This window comes from Ischnura elegans, chromosome 8 (assembly GCF_921293095.1).
Source record: "Ischnura elegans chromosome 8, ioIscEleg1.1, whole genome shotgun sequence".
Lineage (NCBI taxonomy): Eukaryota > Metazoa > Arthropoda > Insecta > Odonata > Coenagrionidae > Ischnura > Ischnura elegans.
Window position 1 is genome coordinate 867,798 of NC_060253.1, and position 19,211 is coordinate 887,008.

At 39.8% G+C, this 19,211-nt stretch overlaps 1 protein-coding gene across 2 annotated transcripts in view; it reads right to left on the reverse strand.

Annotated features, from left to right (window-relative positions):
- The window catches only part of LOC124163318 (protein TANC2), a 529,785-nt gene that overhangs the window by 319,903 nt on the left and 190,671 nt on the right, over positions 1 to 19,211 (reverse strand). The gene's annotated exons all lie outside the window — the stretch shown is intronic.

Here is a 19,211-nt window from a genome sequence, read left to right on the forward strand (position 1 = left end):
TATTTGCCAAGATCACCCTACGTCAATCTTGGCGAGACACTTCCGTTGTATTCCTAACTTGGCAACTTCTCTGTGAACGTCCTTCGGCACACACTTCAACAAGGAATACTGAAGGGAGACTAATGTTGTGCTTTCGGTTACAAATGAGCGAGCCAATCACTGGACGGCATATTTTGGGAAAACAAAATTTGTAGAATGGAAACATTTGCACGTGTCCATACTAAAAGAGCAAATCTGGGTGCATACCGGGGGAGCCGGCGAGGACGAAGGGATTGGGGAGCGCGCGTACCGTTGACGTTTAGCTTGCGCGCAAAGAATCAGGGAAAAAAATATTTGAAGAGGGTACATACACCGCAAATAAGAACAAGAAGTTGAATGCAATGCACTCAAGATTTAGGGAAAATCCATTCTCTCAAACGGACTGCTTTGCATGTCACGCTAAGTTCCCAAGTGCCTGTATCGCCGTGTATTGCGGGTCACGGGGCGCAACAACCGCTCCACATCATTTTGCTTTGCCTCAAAAAATCCGAGGGGATCAAGTTGGAGCAATTTTTAATTTCCGTCTAATAATACAGGCTTCAGTCTAACTCCTAGTGTAAATATCTCAAGAGCGCCAAGCGGCGGTAACTCCTTTCATCCTAGCATTAGGTAAAAAATTAACGAAAAACGGTGATATTTTAAACAAATCAAAAAATATTAAAAAACAATTGACTCTAACGAAAGTTCGCTTTTAATAATTAAAGGAATAGTACTATGAATGAATATCCTAAAAAATTGCGAATAATTATTTGTATTTCTCTGCTTGGGGAACAGACATTGAACTTTTTCGTAAAAATCGCGCGCTCAAGATTTCGTACGTTTTTATTGATTTTTGGCGTGCTATAAAAATTAAAAAAAATATTTTCTGAACCATGAACTTCAGCTGTACATACCCTGGACATAAAATTATGATATACTACTCCCGTTGCGAAATGAAAAAGACGACATTTTGATTTTTGGCTTTTTTCGATTCCAGCCCGCTGTGCAGCGCCACAGCCGGAGAGCAAAGTATGTCTAGTTATTTTATCGATTGTCATTTGTCTTTAGGCATTTCATCGATTGAATGACTTGAACCTGATATTTTTCTATAATTCGGCCGCCTTAAGAATAAAAACTGCGAGATACTCGCTTCGATGGGTGCGATGGACTCGAGATATTCTTCAATTTTAGCTGAGGGGGGACATGCAAAATTCCACTACGTCTGAAATCAAGAGAGGACATATGAAAATGAAGAGCAAAATAGTTCCCCGTATATTCGACTGCGATTCGACTGCCAACCAAGAAGACCAGCGTTTCCTCCTAAACCTAGGGCAGCTGATGTGAGAATGCATAGGAGACGCATTACAAAGGAAGCTGTAGATAGAAAAATAAGGGAATCCATGCAAGTCCAGAGGTGGTCACTAAACATTAGTCGCATCAGTCCTTGATTTTGTTTTACGCCGCTGAATGCTTTTCAGAAAAAGTGAAGCAAAAGACGTGCGCATCGGAAATTTCCGTTTAAAGGTTGTCAGGCCATCTTGGAGTAGGACTGAGGCGCACCACACCAGATGATGTGTGATGTCGAGGGAAAGTCAAACCCAAAAATGTGCAGTGTTGCTCTTTCCTCAGTTAAAGCCAAAGAGAAATTTGGTTTTTAATGATATTTTCACCACGGATTCCAGTGATAGTGAGAATGCAAGTGAAGGTATTCCGATACGGATTTTTTTAAGTGAAAACGATCGCAATGACGATGATCACTGTGACGATGATGATGAGACATTAACAAGAGCTTGTCTTGAGAGTAGGTACCAGATATCTCTAAAGAAAGGTTCCCAAAATGTATTAAGGATTCTGACCGGTAAATATGTAATTTTACCGTAGGAAAGCTTTAATTAAAACGTAAAATGAATGACGCCAAAAGACGTTGTGTCTTAAGTATATATTGATCGAAGCGCGATTGACTGATTCTTGTCGCAGAACTTGGAGCGACTTCGGGGTTTATGAGTCACAAGCTTTCAGTTATTGTTGGAAATTCGTGCATATCATCGCTATAAATATGAAACAATTAATAGTCTGACCTTCCTCAGATTCCACTCTGAAAGAGCTTTCTATCATTTTCCAGGCAAGGTATTTTTAAGTTGAAAGCATCATCGACTGCTTCGAGGTGGAAAAATATTCACCATAAGACTCTCTACCGGACTGCCAAAAGAATAAACATCTGACATAAATGTACGCTTCCACCAGTACGAGCTGATTATATGCATAGGTATCTCACTACGTTTATAGACTATAAAACATTTCACATGCACATCAGCTACTCAGTTACCTTTCCAATTTTCGGCGTCGACTTTCGGCGCCGACTTTCGGCGCCAATATCGAATTACAATGAATAAATGCAGTTACAATGACTAACTCCGATATATTTGCACTTCAAGAAATGAACTATTACTGCGCCACGGCGCGCGCCGTCGCTTGCATTCAAGCGGCCTGGCCTCCGCCTACTGCTCAGTCCCATTTCCACCAGCCGATCATCGGGCGTTTTCCATTCTCACCTGTGTATCAAAATTCTTTTTAACTTTGATGAATTAAATATCGAAAACCACGTAAAAATAATTTAAAAAATTCATTGCTAGGCAAATAACGTTTTTGGGGCTCATGATTATATCTGAAATAGTTCCCTATTGTTTCCTCGTTTTTGCTTGGAATGTGAATAATACACTGAATGATTTATTTAAAGATCCAACGGCTTTTCAAATGAAGTGATTTTCATTCAGAATTACTTTATTACTCCTATTTAGCGGAAAATCACGCCAATGGAAGCCACTCTAGAGGAAGCAAAACTGAATGGGTAACAACCGCGACAATCACTTCCACGTCTTGCCACTTTTTTATGAAAAAAACTACGAATATTCTTATGGAAGAGGGAAGGTGTGGACAAGAGGGAATGGGTTGAGGATTCCATATAAGGATCATCGCCACGGATCGAACATAAAACGTTTCGGAGAAAAAGTAACGTTTTTCGAGTTCGCTGCCGCTGCATATAGTGTAAGTGTTGCGTGACAGAGGAGGCGCTGGCGACAGCTACGAGATGAGCTCTTCTGCCGTCAACTTCCCCCTCTCCTCGGCAGCCCATTAAAGGCGTCACAAGATGAATGAGAGGGTATAATTATGAAGGCCAGGAGCAGCATTGTACACGTAGAGGCAAACTCTTTCTGTCTCGCCTGGTCCTCCCTCGTGGAATGCAGGCGCCATCTTTGCGAGAGTAGATCACCGATAGCTGGACAACGCCAAGAAGCCGAATTTACTTTAGGTACTTTGTTTAAATGATTCAATATTTTCAGGCGTAACTTTGCGGAAGATCAAATGGCAAAAGCAACTATCGACGCCTCTTCGCCACGATGACACAGTGGTGTCGATATAATCGAACAAATCTATTTGGATTAAAACGTAGCTACGGAAGAGTGCAAGATATTATGACCTACTTAATTGCAGGGATGGGTCCAGAACAAGAGAATCAGTGAGCAGCATATTTCGATACTGACCACGACTGATGCCTGAAGCTACGTAAGAGACTCACCACCGAAAGCACACAGTCAGCCACCAATCACACCTCCTGGTAGAAATCTCTTCACCGGCAAGGCGGTTAAAGCTCGTACCACATGCAAGAGGTCAGGTACTACATCAACCCAGTTGGTTTTTACCGGAGCTGTTTGAAAATACCTACGCTCAGCCATCTCCAAGATTAAGCGTTAGTACTTGTCACGGCCAAGAATTCAACGCCGCAAAAGTTATCATTCGGGGGAAACTTGAAATGAATTTTTTAGGAACTTTTAGTACGTGATAGGTGTGCCCATAAGGAACTAAAATGTGGTAAATGGGCTGAAAAATAACGGCGCACTAAAAAACAAAATATCACTTTCATGTATTTTCAATGACATCAGGATGGCGACACAGAGAAATAAACATTCGAAGGTTTGAATGAAACATCACACATTAATTGATGCGCCGCAGGCGCGTTTCAGCTGTTCACCCTAACCAACCACCAACCAGTTGACAATGGAATAATATCGTGCGCAGGTGTTAATGCTGTGCGGGTAGTGTTCTGTTTGTGTGAGCAGAAACTTATTACTAATAATTGAGGTGAATTTACATTACTTTGTCATGAATTTCATAGAAGAATAATTTTCATTACATAGAAATATAGGTTTAGGTTACATAGTTAGAGCTTATGGATCACTTCATCTTACAATTATAATTTTTTTCTCTCGATTCGAGATCACTCCATATAATAATTGGTGGATAAATATTTCTGCATCCTTGCAACTAGCAGCAATGAAACTTGGCTATCAAAAGCGAAAAAAATAACATACGAGTCACTTACATTCCACAAATTATTGCTAGACGTCCCTGAAATTTTTATTGCTCTCAAAATTAGTTGAAAAATCAGCAAGATTATAAAAATGCATAGAGCTAGTTCCTTTTTTTTAATTTTAAAGCAAAAATGAAACTGAATAGATGAACTTTGATGCCGAATACTAGTGTCTTAAACAAATAGGTGGCGGCGGGGTGAAGTCCTCACCTGCTAAACCGAAGGTTGCGGGTCTAACTGCCGCCTGGGTAGGTTTCTCCCATCTGGGGCGTAGATTTTCGTGTACGTTTAATTGTTATATGTTCAGAAAACCTCTACGTAAATGCCAAATGCATCTGTTTTCGGTTGAAAGCGTAATTGCCTTGTTCAAGGTATGGTCACTTGACAGCCATCATACGTAAATTAAACACATAAGAAAGAGTATAAAATACTATCTTGAGAGTTAAAATATTTAGGATTGAGATGTGTACCTAATCAGAAAAGTCATCGCATTCATTCTTCATCCATAGCCAAAAACCAATAGTGGAGAGTATTAGGAATCGACAATGAAGAGGAAGTTACAATTATTCATGGTGAGTACAAAACGATCTATACTCAGTACTTTCTGCTGAATGTCTGAGAAACAATATTTATCGATACTGGAAAGTGATCGCTGAGCACGACCAATGGCTGCTGCGGCAGTTGCGCACAAAAGCCACCCCTCGTTCCAGGAGCAGAGAGAGATAGAGCTCCCCCTCCCCCCAACCTCCCCCCCCCGGAGCATACACGGAGCCTTGAGGCCGTAGCGCGCGTGAAACAGTGCACATATAAGCAAATGAAGGCGACGTAGGTATCTCTCATTTAGCGGATTCGTGGCGACACAACTCCTTACTGTTTGCCTTTGGAGGAAAATCAGGTACCCTAAATATCATTTGGCTGTTCTCGAAAATTTTCATCTTAAAATGTGAGGTTTAGCATGTGACTTGAAAGCTCAAACCAATTTTTCGCATCTTATGCATAGTAAAAAGGTTTTCTACGATATGTAGTTAAAAACCAAAACAAATGAAAACATAATTTAGGCACTCTCAACACTATTGTAAGCGTAGACTTCTTCACAACTGCTTTTTACAAGTTTTAAAAACGATCCTACCATAGTGCCATTTTCTCGTGACTAGAAGATTTAACTGCAATTGTTGCACTCAAGTTTCATCTAAAGACAACCCTTTAGCATGAAACCCAGCTCATGATTAAATGCACCTAGTGAACCATTGCAAATGTGATTTTCATCGAAACTGATTAATCTTCATCACTCCAACGTTTTCACGATTTTCAGAAAAAATCCTGCATTTAAAGCATATTGATGATATTCCGTAGTTTTTAAATAAGCAAGAAATTTCCCAGCACTGTTATATATGTATATGATGAAATGAACCACAAACCAGATAGTTTTGAGCTACGAGTTGAGCACAATTGATAACTTGTCCTATGCAACTTATTCGGGTCTCCGGTTGCCTTTTGCTCCATCCGCTTGCTTTTAGGGAATATTTAGTACATTCAGACGGCATATCGCCTCCCAATATATTGCGAATGAGTGAAAAGTTAACTTACGAAATTAAATGAAAAACAAACCACGTTCACTTTTTATATTCTCACTCTATGGACCAGCGAAATATGGCACTTTAAGATACTTCACCAGGTCACTAACACATTAAGATGCGTCACCAAGACTTCGTGACTTTGCGAAGCATCTTAATTGACTTAATATCACCGTAACTGTCAACGTTATTTAAGTCTTACTTTCAGGTCAGACCACGAATCGAGAATAAATAAATATGAGCTGAAGTCACAAAGTGCGAGGATAAGAAATCCTCATGTCAATTAAAATTGAAATTTGAAAAAAAAGTCTTCGAAACCTGTTTTTCCACCAACCAACTTCAATAGGCGTTTGATTTCCTGTTACAGGCCCGAGATATCATTCGTGCAACATGATTATCGACTAACTCCAGGTAACAATCGGGGAAGATAAAAATGAAACCTTCATTAAAGGCGAACAAAAAACATTATCAGAAAGTAATTTCCAGTGTTCGGGTCATTACAAATAGGAGTCTTCATTTCACGTGTCAGGAGTCTCTTCCCCGCTAACCCTGCTAACTCCTTTCTCCTATCTTTCTATTGAATTCAGCATTCCCTGCACACTTCTTGTTAGCACTGCTGGCCTTAGACTTAGCTCTTGTAAAAGTTTCATCATTGACCATGAAGAGTATCATATCATTATTTTTTTCGTTCCACTTCACTCTTTTTATCATTCAACAGAACCGATTTTTACCAGCACATCACCAATTACAGGGAAAAATATTATAATTTTGAAGTATGATTGTTTAACCCGATCTTCTCGGACAGAAAAAATATGAAAACCGAAAGAAAAATTGCATCCCAATTACTAAGCTGGTATAGTTTCGCTAAGTTCAGCAAAATCTTCACATTTAACCATGTAAGCAGTTCGACCCATTGTGACGAACGCCAAGGGCGCGGGAAGAAACAGAAGCGCCGTTCTTTGGGAGAGGAAAGAAATAAGAATAATGAAGTACCTGAAGATCGATATATCATGAGATAACAACCACGGCTGCGTGAATAAATTGAGGAAGAATATGGGAAGGAACGTGAAACAGGCCTAAAAGGGGAAAGTTCCGATTGCGATCATTGGTCATTAAAAAACACTGATCGATGACGACGCCAATGCAAGGTGAAAATTGAGAGGGCTCGCAGGGCGTAGCGGAGACAGATGAAACACCAATTCATGAACGTACGCACGACTGCCGTGCACTCCTAGCGGAATGAAATGAAAGTTCCCCGCGCCCAACTCTTGGACAACTGAACAAGTTAAAGGGAATTGTTTTCGGGCAATCGAGGACACAATCCCACAATTTGCCCATAAAAGAATTCGGTCCAGCCGAGTTACGCCTCATTTTATTCAAGTAGATGAGAAGTATTCTGATAAAACAGGACCACACTGAAACCGAGGTCATATTTTACCTAATTTTAGGCTGAACTACTACGTAGACAGCAAAGGAAATGCATTCATCGTAAATGAAACCGCTATAATTCATTTTAAGGTCATCACATACTTTATCACTTAAATAAAAGCCCATTGTAATACCGACTTGAAAAGATATCAATGGGTGTAGCAATGACATGATGGTAAAATAAGCATAATCACGAACACATTATAGTTACTTCAAAGCCGTGCTTGATTGGAGCACATTTAGAGCTGCAGGCGACTCGAAAGTACTTAGGGCAGGTTTACAGACAAAATGAAAAATTAATATAAATTAACACTTAACGAAAATTTATCTTCAGAGCTTCTGGGCGTTTACAGAAAATATTAGCGAGGGCTGGACGCCATCTGCAGACGTACAAGAGCATACTGCTGCGCAGCTATTGAAAATGCGGTGAGCTGTTTTTTACCGCATCGCTGTCTTTCCCGGAGTTTCCCCATCAATTCCACATTATATCCACGATGTTTTTTATCCCGAGGTGTCTTCTTCCACAATTAACGTTAAGAACCAACAAAACGCGGATGCAATGCGCATGATGAAGTGACTACGACATCCGAAAGTTTCATGCAATTTTTTTCGATTAATTAAACATTGACACAATCAGTTCACGTTAATTTTCGCACCAATTTCACCAGGCTCCAGGATTATTTGTTTTATGAATGCCGCCATTGACGCATAAGTATTGGAATATCACGCTAAGAGCTGAGTAATAATTTATAGCTAAGATCCTAGTGAACCTGCCTTCACACGATACAAAATATGGAAAGGTAAAGAGAGGCAACTGTCGCAATTTACGTTTGCGTCACACATAACTCGGAACTTAATCTGCGGGAGACGCACGAATTGATGAATAGACGCTCTATCCACAGAGCGATCCACTATTTGTCCGGCGGGTTTCTCGAGAATAATAAGGGTCGTGGGGCGCTTGGCCAGGCGAAGATAAATGCTAGTGTGAGATCACGGGTTCAGAAACCAGGAGTGGGTCGTTTCGTCGCCTGCGTTTTGCGCGAATTGCGGCACGAGCTCATGTAAAATGAAGTAGAAGGTATCAAATGAGTTCCTTTCATCGCTCAAGTAAAAAACGACGCGAATAGTTCCCACAGCAACAATAAATATACAACAATATCTATATACTATAAAAAAGTCCCTTAACGACCACTCATCAATTCTATCACTCATACTAATGTTTGGGGTGAACGAGACGAGATACGACGAAAAGTTTTATGAAGACCCACTCTAAAATTATCTGAAACCCCAGGAAAAATTATGAAAACACTAAATTTCCAATTATTTATCAGTCTATTCCTATAAAATTGAGTATGGGGATTAGCTCAAAAAATGGCAACCAAAATCCAATGGCGGTGCGGCGATCATAGAAACAAATAACCATAGCAACACCTTTGTTTATCCAAGCAAAGAAGCTAAATTGGAAAAGATGATAAAGGAATTAAAACGAAAAACTAACAAAGATAAGGTAGGAAATTTAGAAAGCAATTTTTGAGATACTATTTCTTTACGTCCTCTCGAAAAAATCATGACCAGGATTCGAACAGGTATGCTTTTACTATTTATTTTCATAGTGTGGTCTTTGCACCATGCGCTCATTTTACGTGAATGTGAAAATATTGCTTATGCCTAATCTAGCCAACTTAAAAGTAAACGATCCTCAAGTAACAAGTGACAAAACAAAAAGTGTAAGTCCACCAACAATGACCATAACAGGCCGCAGGCCTTTTTCGCATAGCCCCCCCAGCGAGCAAAGCGAGTTTATTCATCATATTATTCATAATATCATCATATTCATATTATTTATTCGAGATGATAGATGAGTTTATACTTGTTTATCCTGACTAAAAAAAGCCTGCTTTGCAAATCCTGCCAAGCATGGTAACCCTTGATATCGACAAGACAGTGGAGTCAACCATCAGAGGTGAGAGATTGAAGAACCAGCCGAATACGAAAAGTGACATCAAGTTTCATGGTATGTTATAGGAGTAAAATATTATGATGAATAGCAATAAAACAAAACATGGTAAATTTTTACAAGAGGTACAATCCGGATTTCGCCTTCAAAACTTCACTTTCCTGTAGTATTTTTGCCTCCTGATTAACGTGGTGACATTCATTCCTGGCGCAAATTAATAGCGAGATATTTTAACTTTTATGAATAGCGATTTTCGGGTTCTGCGCATGCGCGGCCATATTGGAATGGCGGTAAATTAGTTTCACGGCACATGTTTGAAATTGTAAACAAGAGAAAAATATCCCTAGAGATGGTCCAATACATAACAAAGTGGGAGGTAGAAGTGGATAAATCACTTTCTGGGCACATGTACGGGCTGGTCAACTAGAAAAAAATATCCTTCGAGCTGGTCCAATACATAACAAAGTGGGAGGTAGAAGTGGGTAAATCACTTTCCGGGCACATGTACGGGCTGGTCAACTGGAAAAAAATATCCCTCGAGCTGGTCCAGTTGGTAGGGTGGGAGGTGTTTGCGCATGCGCAGAAGGTGAAGTGCGTAAAGGAAGGGGGGAGTAAGTGAAGATCGTAAATGGCGGCGCATGCGCAGAAGCGTAAAATGGTATGCATAAAAGTGCCAATATCTCGAAAAGTATTAATTTGCGCCAGGAATGAATGTCACCACGTTAATCAGGAGGCAAAAATACTACAGGAAAGTGAAGGTTTGAAGGCGAAATCCGGATTGTACCTCTTATAAAATAATACCCAAAATATGATTCTATATTGCTGTTTTACCTGTAACGCAGCCACTATTTGGTTTAATGTTTCGATTGTGAAATGGCTGCTATGAGCATTACAAATACATTTGCCGAAACTATAGCAAATATCTGAAAAAAAAACTATAAAAACGAAACCTCAAGATATTATCAAGATATTGACTTTTACCATATCTACTACAGGCTCGCAAACAATGTATTAATAATAACAAATTGTGGCATGTCCTGAAGAGAAATATTTTTCCTGAAACGGAGACCTTACTGTAAATATCGTAGAATAAACTTTACCTTACTATGTAAATATATTCATGTGCACTTCAGTATGTAAACTTTTTTGAACTGAACTGATCAGCAAAAATTATATTAACTTAATAGAAGACCCAATTAAAATAATTGACAAGGGCGAAATTCCTCCTGTCCGGAAATCTAACCACGGACTCTTGGTTCTCTGGAGCAGTGCGCGGACCACTACGCTGTCCAAGTTCCACCTCTCCCATGGGAATTTACTACAAGCTAAAGCTGAAGGTCCTTCGTTTCATTCCCGGTCAAATTTTTCGCGAGGCAATTATTGAAAACTTCACCGCCGTTACTGCGGTGGGTTCGACAGAGAAGCAATCACCAGGGAAGCAATGCTCAAATTTTCATGAAAACGACACACTGGCACTGCAACCTCACCCACCGGGTCAGGGACGACGCTGCGAACTTGGTTGGTGAGGAGGGAGGGATTGGCCCCAATCACATCGCATCCCAACCCGACCACCCGCAGCAATAATGGGCACAAGCAAATTGAGACGAAGACTGTATACTCCAACATGGAAATATGGAAGCAGGTGCAGCGCAAGGATCAATTATAAGTCCATCACACTCATCGTAAACGACTTTCCATCCACAGAAAACACAAATATACACATTAATCGAATCGACAAACACTTTAATCGAAGCGACGCCATGGACAGGAGACAAGAACATAAACTCAACACAAGCACTCATGCAACCCTGGACACGCACATGGAAAATACAAATCAATGCTGCGACAAGTACACAAACGCACTTTTCACGATACGCAACGACGCAAATGACGCCACTCACCATCAAACAAACACCGAGCACCAAGGCCGAGCACCTCTCACAAATTTCTCTTTCGCGTCTACTTAGGCAGTAAGTTAATAGCGTCCCATAACCATTCGAATTACTGCATCTCCGAAGCATTCGCATCAAGGCAACAGATAGCATCTTCGCTCTCCTCACCCTCCTATCCACTTCCCCAGCTCTAGCCTTACGTCATACTCCTGCCTTGTCAAACTGACCGGCACTACTCTACGGCTGTCAACTCTTTGCCCACAGTGAAATATTCCGTAAAAAGTTAGAAATATTTCAAAACAAAACCTTCGATATGTTAATGAGCACCTCCAAGTTCCCTAATCTCCAACGTCGGTTCCGCCCTTAACTCTTCACAGTTAATCAGTTCATAACCAAAAAAGTAAGTTATTTTAAGACCAGGGTCGGGGAAACCAATATTACACTACCTAGAAAAATTTGCACTTATGAACCCACAGTTCCAAGAAGACATCAAGCTGATCTTCTGTTAGTCTTTTCAATGCCTTTCCACTACTTCTAATTTTAGTAATGTCATTTATTTTTAAAAACGTTTTGTCTATTGAATATTTATTTTAAAAATATAAAATTTACTACTAGCAACAAAAGTAACAACAGCTATTAATTGGAATGGATTGTGTAGTGTTGGCTGAAAGGAGAGGGGACGCTATGACTCTTTTTAATACGGCGGTAGGTTTGCGGGAGGGAATGTTGAATCATGATCCCGTAAGCTGCAGAAGGGAGCAGGACTCGATGGGTGAGTGCCCGGGAGCCGCTCACCAGTGGGGTGCGCGTATATACCCGATCCCAAGTGGGCCACGAGTGAAAGTTGCGCCTCGGGGAAGATGTTCCCGCGGGCGAAAAGCCATCGCTCCCCTCGCAGTCGAGCGCTCCGACGGCGTTCAGGTTTTTTGCTCTGCTTCGTAACCGTCGTTCTTTCATATTTTTTAGCCAGTTTATCTGACTCGCCAAAAGAGGCCTCTCTCACACGCTCTCGATTATGAGCACTACGATAGAGGCTCATCAAGTCGGCCACATTGCGTGCAGTCAAGCACCGCATTGCATTTAAACGCGTTTACAATAGCCGCCGCTCGACGGGCATCCGATTTGCAAAGAAAAATACGCTTAAATTACGGCTGTAAATAGTAATTTGTATTAATTACGATGAGATTCACCAAGTTAATAACTTTCCAATGCTATTCCCCACGAATGTAATTATTAGGAATACGTGGACACCTATGCACTCATCGCTGCGTCACGGAATTGCTTGATAACCGTTTAAAATGCACGGAAAGCAAATGAAACTTCAAACGGACGTACAGAGGTGTCTCCTCAATACGTGGTCTCCATGCTCTCGGGGGCAAATTCGCTCCACAGAGGCCTGAGGTTGAGGTGTGGGATACAGCGATATCACCGCACCACATCCACGCTCTTTACTTGGGACTACATACTGCAAGAACTTTCCCGCAAATTCCCCAAATTAAGCTAAAAATGAAGACTATGTAAGGTTTTTTACTTTCCAGATTTATTTCCTATTTCGTAACATTCTTTCTCAATCTAATTCCAATCAATATAATTTTGTTCCCACATTTTTACTCGCTCCAACCAAGATTTTATGATATTAAAGCGTATTTTTATTACTAAGATTTTCGGATGAAAAATTAACAGAAAGTTGCTATTTTGCACTCAGCCGGCCATACCATGAATATGCAGCGAGCATCTGATATCCGGTGCAGAAAGACTTAATCCGTAAACTTAATAAAATACAAAGGAAGGCTGCGCGATACGTCAAAAACTGCTAGGGGCGTACAGACAGCTTTACCACGATATTAGGCGAATTAGGCTGGGAGCCCCTGGAGACGAACAACGATATGAGTCGTAAAGCGAAGAAGGCTAGATATATGTGAATGAAAAATATCAGTGAACACGTACAAAACAATTTTGCACATGGTGAAGTTGAGGCCGTCAAGTGAGGAGGCATTTCAAGGAAAGGGGTAAAATGAAATACCCTTCAGGAAAAAAATGGATAACTGATGACTAAACGAATACAGAGAGAAGAGAAGGAAAGGATATCCAAAGCATTTATTCAAAGGAAGCAGCCAACGAACGAATGCTATCGAAGACGAGAGGGAAGTGAATAAAGATGACATCAAATCCCCAATTTTAAGATCAGAATTTGATGCGGGTGTAAGAGACCTTCGGATGAATGAAACATCTGAAATCAACGATATTCCCGGAGAGCTAATTAAAATATGGGAGAAAAGAAGATGAACCAGCTGTAAAAAATCATAAGTGAAACGTATTCGATAGGTGAGATACCAGAGGACTTCATGAGGAGTATTATAATCTAGATTCCTAAGAGTAAAAGAGTTGAGAACTGTGAAGATTTTAGGACCATAAGCCTGACAACACGTGCGTCGAAGATACAGACAAGGATCATCTATAGAAGAACAGAACGAAGAGCAGAAGAGTATTTGGATAAGGACCAATTTGGATTCAGAAAAAGCAGAGGCACAAGGGAAGCAATATTGGCACTTAGGCTGCTTATAGAGAAGATAATGAAAAGAACAAGCCAACCCTCGTTGTGTTCGTGGACTTAGAGAAGACGTTTGCCAATGGTGGATTGTAAAACAATGCTTGAAATACAAAAAGAAATTGAAGTTCTCTACAATGACAGGATATCCATCCACAGTTTAAACAAGAACCAAGTAACGATGATAAAATCAGGGCCCTGCTGCGAAGAAGAGAGAATTAGGAAAAGAGTGAGACAAGGTTGTGCTTTGTAACCCGTAATCTTAAACTTTTACATCGAAGAAGCCTTTAATTAAATCAAAGAAAACGTCTCGGGAGTGAATAACTATGTAAAAAAGTTCGCATGCTACGATTTGCCCATCACAGTAGAGGCAGAGAAGTATTTGCAAAGATTCTGGTTAATATTGACAGGGTACTAGGTAGATATTAGCTGAAAATAAGCACAAAGAAAACCAAGATATTAGTATGCAGCAGGAGAGACGAAATCAAGACTAACATTACATTAAACAAACAAAAACTGGTAGAGGTGATTAAATTATGTTATTTGCGAGGGTGGAAAACTAGGGGTGGGAGGAACAAGATAGAAACAATTAGCAGAATACCTCAAGCGAAGATAGCATCCATCGAAAGAAAGACCTACTTACAGCGGAAAACTTAAATATGGAAGTAAAAAATCACTTTATAAGAACCTACATTTGGAGTATGCTCCTATACGGAAGTGAGGCATGGACAATGACCGCAGCGGAGAAAGCAAGGATAGAGGCCTTCGAAATGTGGTGCTACAGAAGAATGATGAAGATCAAATGGATCAACAGAGTAAGCAATGAGGAAGTCCTAAGAAGAGTAGGAGAGAAGAGAAGCCTCATGGAAATCTTTACAAGAAGACGGAACAACCTTATAAGCCACATCTTGAGACATGATGGCCTGATGTAGACAATCGTCGAGAGACAAGTGGAAGGAAAGCACGGAAAAGGAAGACCTCGACAAAATATATGGAACAATTAAAGAAGGATGTGAAATAGATGAAATACGTCTGTGTGAAAAGATGAGCTGATAGGAGAACTGAGTGGAGAGCTGCGTCAAACCAATCCTAGGATAGTTGACAAGTGATGATGATGATGACATAAATGAAAATATACTTTTGTTATCATACCATTTTAAAGATTATATTACCTAATAAAACACATAACGAGGATAAGTTATTTGAAACTTATTTTTTATCCATTAATTACAAAAAATTACACCCCTGTATTTCCTGCATAAAAAAGTGCGATGATAACGAATAAAGAAACCTTTACTAAGATTCCTGCATTTTTAATCGTTTAACGTTTTTGGAATTTTAAGGTAGCCAAGGAAAGCATGATGAACGTTAAATTAGTAAGCAAGGTTATATTTGATGAGATATTGCCGATGTAGCTAATGCTCAGTTTACTGATAAGATTAAGGGCTGATTAAATTAGTATTCTATAGGATCAAATAATTTGACAAAATTATCTACAGGCACCAACTGGCCATAACTTTCAGCCAAACGCATGTAAATTACGTAGTAAGTTCTGAGTAATGGAGGATATATTCCACTCTTTTCTCAGTGCCAATACAAGACAGTGAGGGCGGGAGGTGAGTAACACATTGGAAACAAGGGGGTAAGGGTAAGGTAGAGAAGTTCTTCAGTGGATTATATGTCGTTCACATCGTTTTGCGGGAGGTGAATAACACATTGGAAACAAGGGGGGGAGGGGAAGGTAGAGAAGTTCTTCAGTGGATTATTTGTCGTTCACATCGTTTTGCTTCGACGAAAGCGAAGGGCGGCCGGTGGAGCCCGGGCAGAAGGGAGGGATTGGTCCTCAGGAAAGCGACAGGAGCGGGAGGGAGGGCTTCCAAATATTGAATGATAGATCTATGCCTTCAAGAGCTCGAACGTCGGGCGAGAATGGACGGAATAATAAAGCTGAGAAGAGAGGTGCCATGTTCGGGTTCGGGCAGAGCTTACCCCGGAATAAGTCACTAGGGCCATTTCGAAGAAGTTTGCGTGAATGCGTCAAATGGCTGCAGCCAGGACTTGAAGTCGAGAACCTCCGATCAGCAGCCAAGTGCCTGAATGTGCAGTATTTATTCACGAGGATTTGGTATCACCATGCATAAATAAACTATGCAGGAATTAAATCCAGTCATTAAAATTTATGAATGAAAAGCTCAAATCTGTAGAAATATTGAAAAGTGACGGAAGTTATTTCATAACTGCACTTCATTATGGATTCTATCGGAGAACACCAGTGTACTAAACTAAATAGGAGAACTATCTCCTCGGGACCATAAAATATTTCGGGAAAAGAATCTTTAATAAATACCTTGCTTCTTATATTCGCTGCGCAAAGATTAAAATAATGTCCTTCGTTATTTGACTTTGTATCAAATAGTCCAGAACTCACATGAAAAACTTTTAATCAACAAATAACACTTAATGATCTTTACACATTAACTTAGGAACAATTTTCAACGTAGAGAATAATGATAAGTAGAGAAATTATTCACGAGGGATATGAGAATTAAACACTATTACGGTGTACGTCAGCGTTGGTAAAGATGTAACTCAAACTTAGTAACTTATTGGGATTATGTTCGCTTCGGCGTTAGAACTTTATTAAATTCCTTCTTTGCGTCAGAGGGCTAAACAAACAAAGATGGTGAAAATATAATTTAATACTTCATTTGCAAAGCATTGTAATTAATTATAAAATTCACAACTATATCGTTACAATATTATTAAAACCCATCTCATATCAATTTGACAACCGAAAAACATTACAAGAACGCATGGCAGAATAACTGGCACGGCAAAATTTATAAAATTCTTAAGTTTTAATTTGGGTTTTAAAACGAATAATTTCCTACAGTAACGCTCATTGAAAAATTTTTGTTTTTGGAGTCGCGTCGAAAATTTTTACCATAAGAGCAAGTTAACACCGACGGACTGAACGAGTCATTTTCATGGGTTATATTCGCTCTTTGTAACTTACAGATTGAATATTTCTAAACTTCTGGAGAAAGAGGTTACAACTAGTGATTCAAAATTACGCAATATGAGAAAAACTTGTCTATTTCTACACTAATATATTTTGAGGAAAATGGCATTAAGTGCCGAAACCTAGGTCGGTTGAAATAAGTGAGGAAATAGAAAAGTACTTTCATTACGTCAAATATCAAAGACATTAACCGAAAAAGATATTACGCCGGAAACTGAATCTTTTATTCAAAATTATCACTAGTCCCTAACTAGCTGACCCTATTTTTTATTACAAAAGAGAGGAACTTAAAGTAAAAATGTAACAGCCGGAATTTATGAAGAAGTAAAGGAAATATCCACTGGAAACGATGCCTTGAAGGATTTCATTTCCATAGATTTAAGAGCCTATGCAATAACGATCTGTGGCGGACGAAGATATGATCCACGAATAAAAACGCAGCGCCGGGTAAAAACGTCAATGGCGTCTCTATTTTGCGAGAATATATTCCAGGAAACTGTGCGATTGGCAACGGAAATAAATGCCTTTCCCCGCGAGGACATTGAAGGCGGGCGGGCGCGCACGGCAGACGCGTACCTACGTGTCCTCCCGACGAGGCGCGACTGCTTCTCGGGCGAGTGCCTCCACATGAGCAGCAGAAACGACGCAGCCGAGGTGAGCGGAACGCACCGAGCGTTGAGGTCTCCAGCTGCACAGTGTGCGAGGGAGACTTCAACGCTCGACTCACTGCCTCTCCTCGCAAGAAAACGAGTCGCAAAGATGCAGGGAAACACATACGACGACAAAAAAGAAGCTAAAAAAATAAAAATTATTCAATAACTTTCTACGATGTCAATTCGTCCAAAGAGCGCAACGAGAAATTTTCTTCGAATTTCATCCACAAGTTTAAATCAGAGAGAACAGAGATGCTACTTGGATATACTGGGCAAATATTAAATTAGTTCACAATATTTACAAAAGAGCACAATAAAGCACATTGTAGCACTCGATCATACTAAATAAAATTAAAATATTAGATTGCAACCCCTTGAATTAATCATTCTGAGCCTTGCAAATATTAACCCGACCATGTTGAATTAAAATTTATAGAGAAAAGATTCTTCGGCCTCAAACAGCAACAAGGAAAATACTCAGATGGCCGTATAATTCTCTCAAACGGCTCGTCCACCTTGCAATTCTTAATTGTCACCGCCTGGCTCGCTCTCTCTGCTACTGACCACGGACAAGGAAAGAACTCTCGTGCCCGGCATCTTCCCAACGGCAAGAGTACATTAACCTCAGGCAATTTAGTATTTTATGTATTGTGCTCCTAAAGCTTACCTTGGTTATTAAATGTATTAATACTGTTGGAAATCAACCATATTATTTGTTATTTGTTTCACTCCTAGCCACCTATTTCTCGTCAATTCATTCTCGCGACGTGTGTGCGTTGCAGCATTTAATTGAATGCCATCCCACCGGCCGGATGAGATTAAGCTGACTTCGCCTTTTTTGGCATGTTATTATTCAATAGTTTATAACTTTCATGATATATGATCAGTATCGTTGAAAATTTTTGTAAACATGAGTAATATAATGCGCTACTCTAAGATAACTTTAATTCCGGCGCATGTAAGGTAGATTTAGGGATGACTGTAAATGAAAACAATCCAAATTCATATTTTTTGAAAACACCAAATATAACCTTACATGCACCCAACGTTTTTCGTTTTGGTCGCAATGATTGTTATAAAGCATGTCACCATTTGAGTAACATTTCATATCGAGACTGAGATATGGACAGCGAAATTTATTGTCTTCTTTTTAGTTGGCGAGAAAAACGTTGTTTCACTTCCACTTGTTCCACTTTTTTATTTATAATATTATTGGAGATTTTTTTCTTTCCAATAAAATATTAATAGCGATTTTATGCCTTCAGTTTTTCTAATGTTTCGATGATATTCCGTTTTAAACCAGTGAGTTGACGAATTTGTTCTTAAAAAGCAACGTCTTTCTTCAACTGTACTATCTTGAAAACTGCTGTAGCAAAGTAGTAGCCCAGTACAGCCAATATGTCATATACTCGTGGCGCGCTAGTTATAACTCGGTTCGGGGAAGTGCACTGCGTAAACGTACCACGGCACCTACACATTCGGGTTTAATATCTTGAGTTAAGCACCTTCTGATACAAGAAAGTTTTTTTTATCAGCTGCAAAAAGCGGATGAATCGAAATAAATACAGCGAAGCGAAGAAAGAGATTAAGTGGATGATTTACCTGCTCGTGAACAAACTACATATAAAATCTTGGGTTTTTCATGAGTATATGAGCACAAACACTGAAAGATTGACCTTGTGATTTGTTAATCATCATTACGAATGCTACACGAACTGGAATTCTTCTTAAAGGTCAATCGAACCTTAAG